Source organism: Mobula birostris, chromosome 13 (genome assembly GCF_030028105.1).
Source record: "Mobula birostris isolate sMobBir1 chromosome 13, sMobBir1.hap1, whole genome shotgun sequence".
Taxonomy (NCBI): domain Eukaryota; kingdom Metazoa; phylum Chordata; class Chondrichthyes; order Myliobatiformes; family Myliobatidae; genus Mobula; species Mobula birostris.
This window is the reverse complement of record NC_092382.1, coordinates 65,465,312-65,473,785: the sequence shown is the minus strand read 5'-3', so window position 1 is coordinate 65,473,785 and position 8,474 is coordinate 65,465,312. Positions and strand designations below refer to the sequence as shown.

General features: G+C 50.4%; 1 pseudogene; it reads right to left on the bottom strand.

Annotated features, from left to right (window-relative positions):
- Positions 1 to 7,159: 7,159 nt before the first annotated feature.
- LOC140208843 (U2 spliceosomal RNA) lies at positions 7,160 to 7,362 on the bottom strand (annotated as a pseudogene).
- Between the last annotated feature and the right edge of the window lie 1,112 nt (positions 7,363 to 8,474).

Here is an 8,474-nt window from a genome sequence, read left to right as displayed (position 1 = left end):
TCACTCAGCCACTCCGTCACCCATCCCCCTCGGTCTCTCCGTCACCCATCCCCCTCGGTCTATCCGTCACCCATCTCCATTGGCCACTCCATCACCCATCTCCCTCAGCCATTCCATCACCCATCCTCCTCGGTCTCTCCATCACCCATCTCCCTCGGTCATTCCGACACCCATCTCCATTGGCCATTCCATCACCCATCTCATTCAGCCACTCCGTCACCCATCTCACTCAGCCACTCCGTCACCCATCTCACTCAGCCACTCTGTCACCCATCCCCCTCGGTCTCTCCATCACCCATCCCCCTCGGTCTCTCCGTCACCCATCCCCCTCGGTCTCTCCATCACCCATCCCCCTCGGTCTCTCCATCACCCATCCCCCTCGGTCTATCCGTCACCCATCCCCATTGGCCACTCCGTCACCCATCTCACTCAGCCACTCTGTCACCCATCCCCCTCGGTCTCTCCGTCACCCATCCCCCTCGGTCATTCCGACACCCATCTCCATTGGCCATTCCGTCACCCATCTCCATTGGCCATTCCATCACCCATCTCACTCAGCCACTCTGTCACCCATCTCACTCAGCCACTCCATCACCCATCTCACTCAGCCACTCCGTCACCCATCCCCCTCGGTCTCTCCGTCACCCATCCCCCTCGGTCTATCCGTCACCCATCTCCATTGGCCACTCCATCACCCATCTCCCTCAGCCATTCCATCACCCATCCTCCTCGGTCTCTCCATCACCCATCTCCCTCGGTCATTCCGACACCCATCTCCATTGGCCATTCCGTCACCCATCTCATTCAGCCACTCCGTCACCCATCTCACTCAGCCACTCCGTCACCCATCTCACTCAGCCACTCCGTCACCCATCCCCCTCGGTCTCTCCGTCACCCATCTCCATCGGCCACTCCATCACCCATATCCCTCAGCCATTCCATCACCCATCCTCCTCGGTCTCTCCATCACCCATCTCCCTCGGTCATTCCGACACCCATCCCCCTCGGTCTCTCCGTCACCCATCCCCCTCGGTCTCTCCGTCACCCATCCCCCTCGGTCTCTCCGTCACCCATCTCCATCGGCCACTCCATCACCCATATCCCTCAGCCATTCCATCACCCATCCTCCTCGGTCTCTCCATCACCCATCTCCCTCGGTCATTCCGACACCCATCCCCTTCGGTCTCTCCGTCACCCATCCCCCTCGGTCTCTCCGTCACCCATCTCCATTGGCCATTCTGTCACCCATCTCATTCAGCCACTCCGTCACCCATCTCACTCAGCCACTCCGTCACCCATCTCACTCAGCCACTCTGTCACCCATCTCACTCAGCCACTCCGTCACCCATCCCCCTCGGTCTCTCCGTCACCCATCCCCCTGGGTCTCTCCGTCACCCATCCCCCTCGGTCTATCCGTCACCCATCTCCATTGGCCACTCCATCACCCATCTCCCTCAGCCATTCCATCACCCATCCTCCTCGGTCTCTCCATCACCCATCTCCCTCGGTCATTCCGACACCCATCCCCCTCGGTCTATCCGTCACCCATCTCCCTTGGTCATTCCGTCACCCATGTCACCTGATTCAGTCATTTAATTCTGGTTGAATAACTTTGATGATAATTTCAGAGAGGAGTCTGTGTAAAACATGACCCCAGAACTGATACCTGATCCTGAATCTGAGTCCGTGATCGTAGGCAAATCATTGCTTGGCTCAGTACTTGTCCCCTTGGGTTGTGGCGTTGGTACACATATTGGATCTGTAATAAACAGGGGTACATGGTGGGAACAGAGGAACAGACAATTAACCACCCATTTGGGCATCCAACATCTTTCCAAAAGCTGAAGTCAGAATAACTGCCTTATAATTTCCTTCCTTCTACCTCTCTACCTTCTTGAAGAGTGGAGTGACATTTGTTAGCTTTCCAAGATAACCTAAATCTGTCTTAAAACAGGCCCACATGGTGAGTGTAGGAGAGAAATTATTGAACGATCTTGTGACTGGATAAGACTAAAGGAAAAACACTTCCAACATGCCGATCACACCCTTTCACAAACACCAATAACTATATTCCACATCCTACTCAATTGATTTAAGTCATCCCGTCCAAATCAGCTCCATCGTTCCAAAAGATGGCTAGAGCACTCTTTGACAATTCCCTCCATTCCCACTCTGAGATACTCCTCACCCGTTCATCAGTCGCTCCAGAACAATCCTCGAGGGTGCAACATTCAGGGATACTCAGATATGACCCTGTCTACTGCAGTCACTCAATTAATCAGAGCATCTGTACATTCATTTCACTTCCAGTTTATCTCAACGCATGACCTTCTGTTCATCCCATTCACCCAAGTACCAGGCCCAGTCGTACTCCCCACCCCCATGGTCATGGGAAACCTATGTATTTGTCTCCATTCCAAGTGGTCAGACCTGACATGAAACACACTTTTACTTGCTCCCTCACCACTCACACCTTCCTGGCCTTCCCACACCCCTGTCCTCAGCAGCACTGTTGCCTATCTCACTCATTTTGTTGCTCCATCATTCCTCTCCCATCAGTTTCTCTATCACCCCTGCAATCCCTCAATCATATATCTTCCTTCGGTATCTTACTCTCCCCTTACTCATTCCCTCAACACTCACCCAAGAATTACAAGATGGCGCTGCGTACGACAGGCATGTTGCGCACTCCTTACCAACTTTACAGTGTGCTGATAATTTCTGCAATTTCCTTTGCATTTCTTGTTCAAGAAGTTGATAGTCACATCCAATATGACTGACTAACTGTTCTGAACATCGGGAAGATGGCATTTACCCACAATGTTCTGCCTGTTCTACACTGGGAACCCCTGCTTACACGATCCATGGAAGGCTCATTGATTACACCACCGCCACCTCGGAAGCGGCGCTGGAGGACAGAGAGAAGCAGCGACATCCTGGTGAGGTTGAGACGGCGTGCTTATCAGCCGCCGCTCCGTAGCATACTGCTGGCTAACATGTAGTCCCTGGAAAAAAAGCTGTGCGAATTGAGAGGCGGAATTTCCTACCAGCAGGAAACAAGGGAATATAACATTTCAAATAATAACAAAGCAGTCTACAGAGAAGTCGTCATCACCCTGACGCACTTGTGTCAATAAAACAACCTCTCCCTCAATGTCACAAAAACAAAGGAGCTGGTTGTGGACTACAGGAGGAACGGAGACAGGCTCACTCCTATTGACATCAATGGATCTGGGGTTGAAAAGATGTCTGCCATTATCAGTTGAACCAGGGATCCCAGTCTCTGAGAAAGGGGGTGGACTGTCTGGGACTGAGATGAGGGGAAATGTCTCCACTCCGAGGGTGGTGAATGTCTGTAAATCCCCACCACAGAGGGCGGTGAAGACTCAGTGATCGTCCTCACATAAAACAGAGGCTGGCAGATGTGTGGAGACCGGAGGGATCGAGGAAATGAGGATCGGCAGAAACATGTGGCTGAGAGGGGAGAGCAGTCGCCATCTTGTTGATAGTTAGAGGGGCTGAATGAGCTGTTTCTCACTTGGTGTTTCAGTGTTCCAGTCCAGTGAGGCCGGAGGAATGTAAATAGAAATGAGTGTTTATAAACACAGACTGATTTGAATGAAACCTGCACATTTCCTGTTTGGGTCTGAATTGAGTGATTAGATCAGACTAGACGCAACTTTATTGTCATTGTGGCGACTACAGATACAAAGCCAATGAAACGCAGCTGGCGTCTGTACTGGGGTCAGGACTATCACGTGACGGCTGTACTGGGGTCAGGACTATCACGTGACGGCTCTGCCCATTTACCTGGTCGGAAGGCGCGTCACCTGCCAATCAAGGTTTGACCCCACCCCGTCCATCAATGCACACCTCACCATTGGCCCCTTTAATTAGCCTTGTAGTTGGCCTCGGGCAATTGGCCTTTGTAATCAGTTTAACCCTGCTGGCACCGAGTCATTGGCTTCCCTGTGAATCACCTGGGCTGGACCTTCCAGTCCTATAAAGGAGCCCACGTGTGCGTGACCCTCTCTCTTTTTTGCTGCCTCCGAGGGACCACCTTGCTGTTTGTGAGTTGTGCTTTGAATAGGGTTGGGAGTGTGGATATTGTCCCTAAGCAGAAGAGATGTGCCTGCACAGAGTCAAGGGTGGTTGTGTGTGTGTGTGTGTGTACTTTGTCCCCACGCGATTTAATGTGATTTATTGCTGATCCGACTGCTGTAAATTGTGCGTGTGTTGCTTCTGTTGCCATTTTCCCCCGTTTGCCTTCTGTAAATAAAATCCTTCACTACCCAGACTGTGAGCCCAGAGCCCTTGACTTTGAGACCTGCAGAATCTGTTTCCTGACTTACAACAATTGGCGCTGCGTGGGGAAAGTGTTCTGGAACGGGCAAAAAAGCCAGTACAGGCACCGAGCATAGGATTCCCGGGTGGACCGACGAGAGAGGGATTTGAGCGCTGGCGGACCACTGTAAACCGGTTGACTGGTCCGAGCAGTGGGACCCACGTCGCGAGCACCTGCCCGCTGGGCTGCTCCGGCTGTGGGATGAGGGGGTGGGGGGGGGGGCAACATGAACCTCTCTCTTCAAGACGCGAGCGCCCTGGGGAGCCTCTCTGACCAAGAAAGCATCAACAACGCCCTATGGGTGCCGAAGCCGGAGATCAGGGAAGGCTCTACCCTGTGGGATCGGTTGGTGACCGCTGTGAGGGTCCGGTACCCCACCCTCCTGGAGTGGGATCTACACCGGCGCCCGCAATGGGGTACGGTCAGTGAGGGTACCCGGGCTGTTAAAGAGTGGGCGCTGGTCAACGGCATCTACCAGGGAGCCTGCGACTGTAATTTTTTAGCAAACACCCGGGTGACCGGTGCCCTAACAGGATACCGGTCACCACCGCGCACCCCGATTTAAATCAGTGATACTGCCCCTCATGGCACCAGCTAACGGGAGGACCGTGCGGGATGCCATCACCGTCCTGGAAGGGCTTGAATAGATGCAGCGGGGGGCACCCACCCTGGTCCGTGGGGCAGAGGCAAGGGCTGGAGATACAACCCCTCCCCGTTTTACGCGCAGGCAGCTGTACATGGACATGGATCCCCAACCCTGACCTCTACACCCTGTGGAAGGAGCTTTGTGGCGGTAGGGTGGTGGGCAACTGGTCGATTGCACCCATTCTCGTTATCATCGCTGTGTGCATATTATGTTGTGTCTGCCCAATTATTAAGAGCACGTCTGCCTATCTTTAGTCACAAAAAGCGTTAACCTTAGAAATAGTTAGTGTAAGACTTCCATTAAGATATATTCCTTTCCTTTTCACTGTGGTAACGCTTGGTGAGTGGCGTGGCTACCGAGGGGTGGACTGTACTGGAGGGGTCGTGACTGTCACGTGACAGCACTGCCCACTCCTGGTCAGAAGACACGCCCCCTGCCAATCAAGGATTGACCCCTCCTCGCCCATCACTGCACACCTAACCACTGGCCTCTTTAGTTAGCCTTGGATATGGCCTCGGGTAATTGGCCTTTGTAATCAGCTTTAGGGTACGTCCACACTACGCCGGATAATTTTGAAAACGAAGCTTTTTCTCTTCGTTTTGCCCTCCCGTCCACACTGAGCCGGCGTTTTCAGCCCCCGAAAACGGAAAATTTCGAAAACACTCTCCAGAGTGAATAAATCTGAAAACGCTTAATATCCGGCGTAGTATGTACGGGGTAAACGGAGAGATTTAAAAACGTTGTCGTGACAACACCACAATAACAATGCTTTTTTCTGCTTCTGCTTGGTACTGCGCAAGCTGTTATAACGCGCAGTCGGTGTGAACGGCGTGACAGCTAAATTGTAAAGTGATCTTTTTTGACTATTTAAAAACGCCGTCATGACGTGCTGGAACAGATGTTCGTTGTTTTCTTGAACGTCACCACCTGACAACTTCAGAACAGACGGACGAGACTGAAGCCATAAGGGTTAGAAATGTACTCACCAAATACTTTGACCCATAACTTACTGAATAAATACGTATTCTCACTTCGCCCTGTTTTCTGTCCTTGCTTGTATGAAGGTAGTTTACCTATTTATGCAAGTACTTCTCTGACAATAAATGTGTAACAGCCTAATGTAACATTGTATGGAAATAACGCTGATGCAGACGTTTTATACATTTAACAAGGTGCTTTATTAATGCAACAGCGTTAGTCAGTTTTTCAATGTTCGTCGTCAGCTGGGTCATACTGTCCGTGAACTCCCTGTTGATTGCCTCCATTCGCTCCAGTATTTGTTTTTTTTAATATAAGTTTTAAGTCCTGCGCGAGAGCCAAGAGCAATTCCTTTCAAGTTTCTCTGGTCTCTAACTGGACAAACGCGCACTAAGTACACCGTTTCCTCTTCGCTTGTTTTCTGTGTGTCCTGTGCATGCCCAGTAGGAGGAGATTCGCCCAAATATCCGTCTAATGTGGAAGGAGATATTTTCAAAAACGCTTAGTGTGGACGCCTGTCGTTTTTACTCGAAACCGGCGTTTTCAAAATTATCCGGCGTAGTGTGGACGTAGCCTAACTCTGCCGGCACCGAGCCGTTAGCGTTCCTGTGAATTACCTGGGCCGGGCACTTCAGACTTCCTGCATTAAAAGGGCGCCCCGTGTGCTGGACGCTCTCTTTGCCATTTCTGAGGGACCACTCTGCTTCATTTTAGGCTGAGACCCTTGGAACAGCGCTGGAGAAAATTGTGCTGTGCATTGAATAGGGTTGGTGATTGTCCCTGATAGCATTGAGCCGTGCCTGTACAGTGAAGGGGCATCGTATTGACTTTTCCCTTGGATATGTATGTACTTTATTCCCAGGTTCGTTTTTTTAATTCTCTGCGTGTGTCTCTGCCGATCCGACTTTATCCACGACTGCTGTAAATTGTGTGCGTGTTGTTTCTGTTGCCTTTGAGACATGAAGAATCCGTTTCCTCGCTTGTAGTTCTTTTTTCCATGTGGTGGTCCAAGAGGCTCCTAAATATTCTGTAAATAAACTGCTTTACCCACTCAAGCCTACGTGTGTCCTCATTTAAAAACAAACATAGCCTGCAAGAAGTACGAGGCAGAAAGAAGAAATATAACCCCATAGCCTGCCTGCGAATAACAGAATTCTATTTTTTTTAATTTGTTGTTAGTCTCCCCGAAAGGGAGGTGCACCGTTCCCAGAGGCACTGCAATACCGGGTCGATGCGCGGAGTGGACGGAGCAAGCCCCTAGTCCATCTCCCTGTCCCAAAAATCAATTTAATATATGGTCCCCAGATAAGGGACGTATCAGATATTAAACTGATAAGAACGGATTTTTTTTTATATACTAAACTTGATCTTAGCCAAAAGGCCGAGAAGCGATATCCACAACTGTCCGGACCCTTTTGGATTCTGCTAGTCTTCCCTCTATTAAGTTGGACCGATTGTCTACAGGACACCGATTTATCCTACTTCTCTCCAACGTTTGAAGTAGATTTGGTGTAATTTCTCTCAATCTTTGACATAAGTTGTATTTTTCTCTCTTGTCGCGAAATCTCTCTCGCAATACAGCTGATCACGTAAAATAGCTGATATTGCACCAACCAAATGAGAGAGGCGGCCCTGGTTTGTATGAATACTCCTCTTCTCAGCTGATAGTCCTGTCGAACTGTTCCACCCGCCCTCTCTAGCGTCTGATGTTAGTGCAAGCGTGATGACGTTTACGGAAGGCGTTGCAGCGAGAGAAGCAAAGTTTGGGCCGGGTCGTTCGGCGGGCCCGGCGGGGCAGGTGACTGGGGAAGGGGGCCCTCCGGAAACGGGAGGAGTGTGGATAGGAACATCGGATGGAAGCGATGGCTGGGGTTGTAAATGGGGGAAGTGAGGCTGTTTGATGAGGGACGATGGGTAGTTGGGGGGAGAGGGACGGGGTAGAGTCGGACGAAAGGGAGGGGGGAGGGTTGCAACTTTGACAATATTTAAATATGAGCTCGCATGTGGCAAATAACGGCATAGCAGTCAATGGATTATTTCCACAGGGAAAAAAAATCTAACCGTCCCGCTGGACTTCAGCTTTTTGACCAGAGCTGGTTCCGTTAAGAAATTGGTGATAATCGGGAGAATGTGGGTACACTGCTTTCCTGATATCCCAAGGTCTTTCTGCCATATGCCACAAGCCAAATACTGGAGATATTTATGAATATTCCGCATTTGCCTAAATTTGTGCAGCTCCATCCAGCATTTAACAACGTTCTCCAACCTATGGCTTACTACATCTCCAAGGAGAGAAAAAGGTGGAAATCTGAGGAAAAGAGGCATAAAATACCGAAAAGGATTCGGTGGTAATGCAGCATTCTGTAGAGAATGATTCAGATGTGATGTGATTCTTAATCATGGCAGAGATCTTTCATCAGTTCTAAGGAAGAGCCATTAACCTGACACATTTGCTCTTTCTCTGCAGAATGCTGAATGAAGTGACAAGTATCCCCAGCACTTATT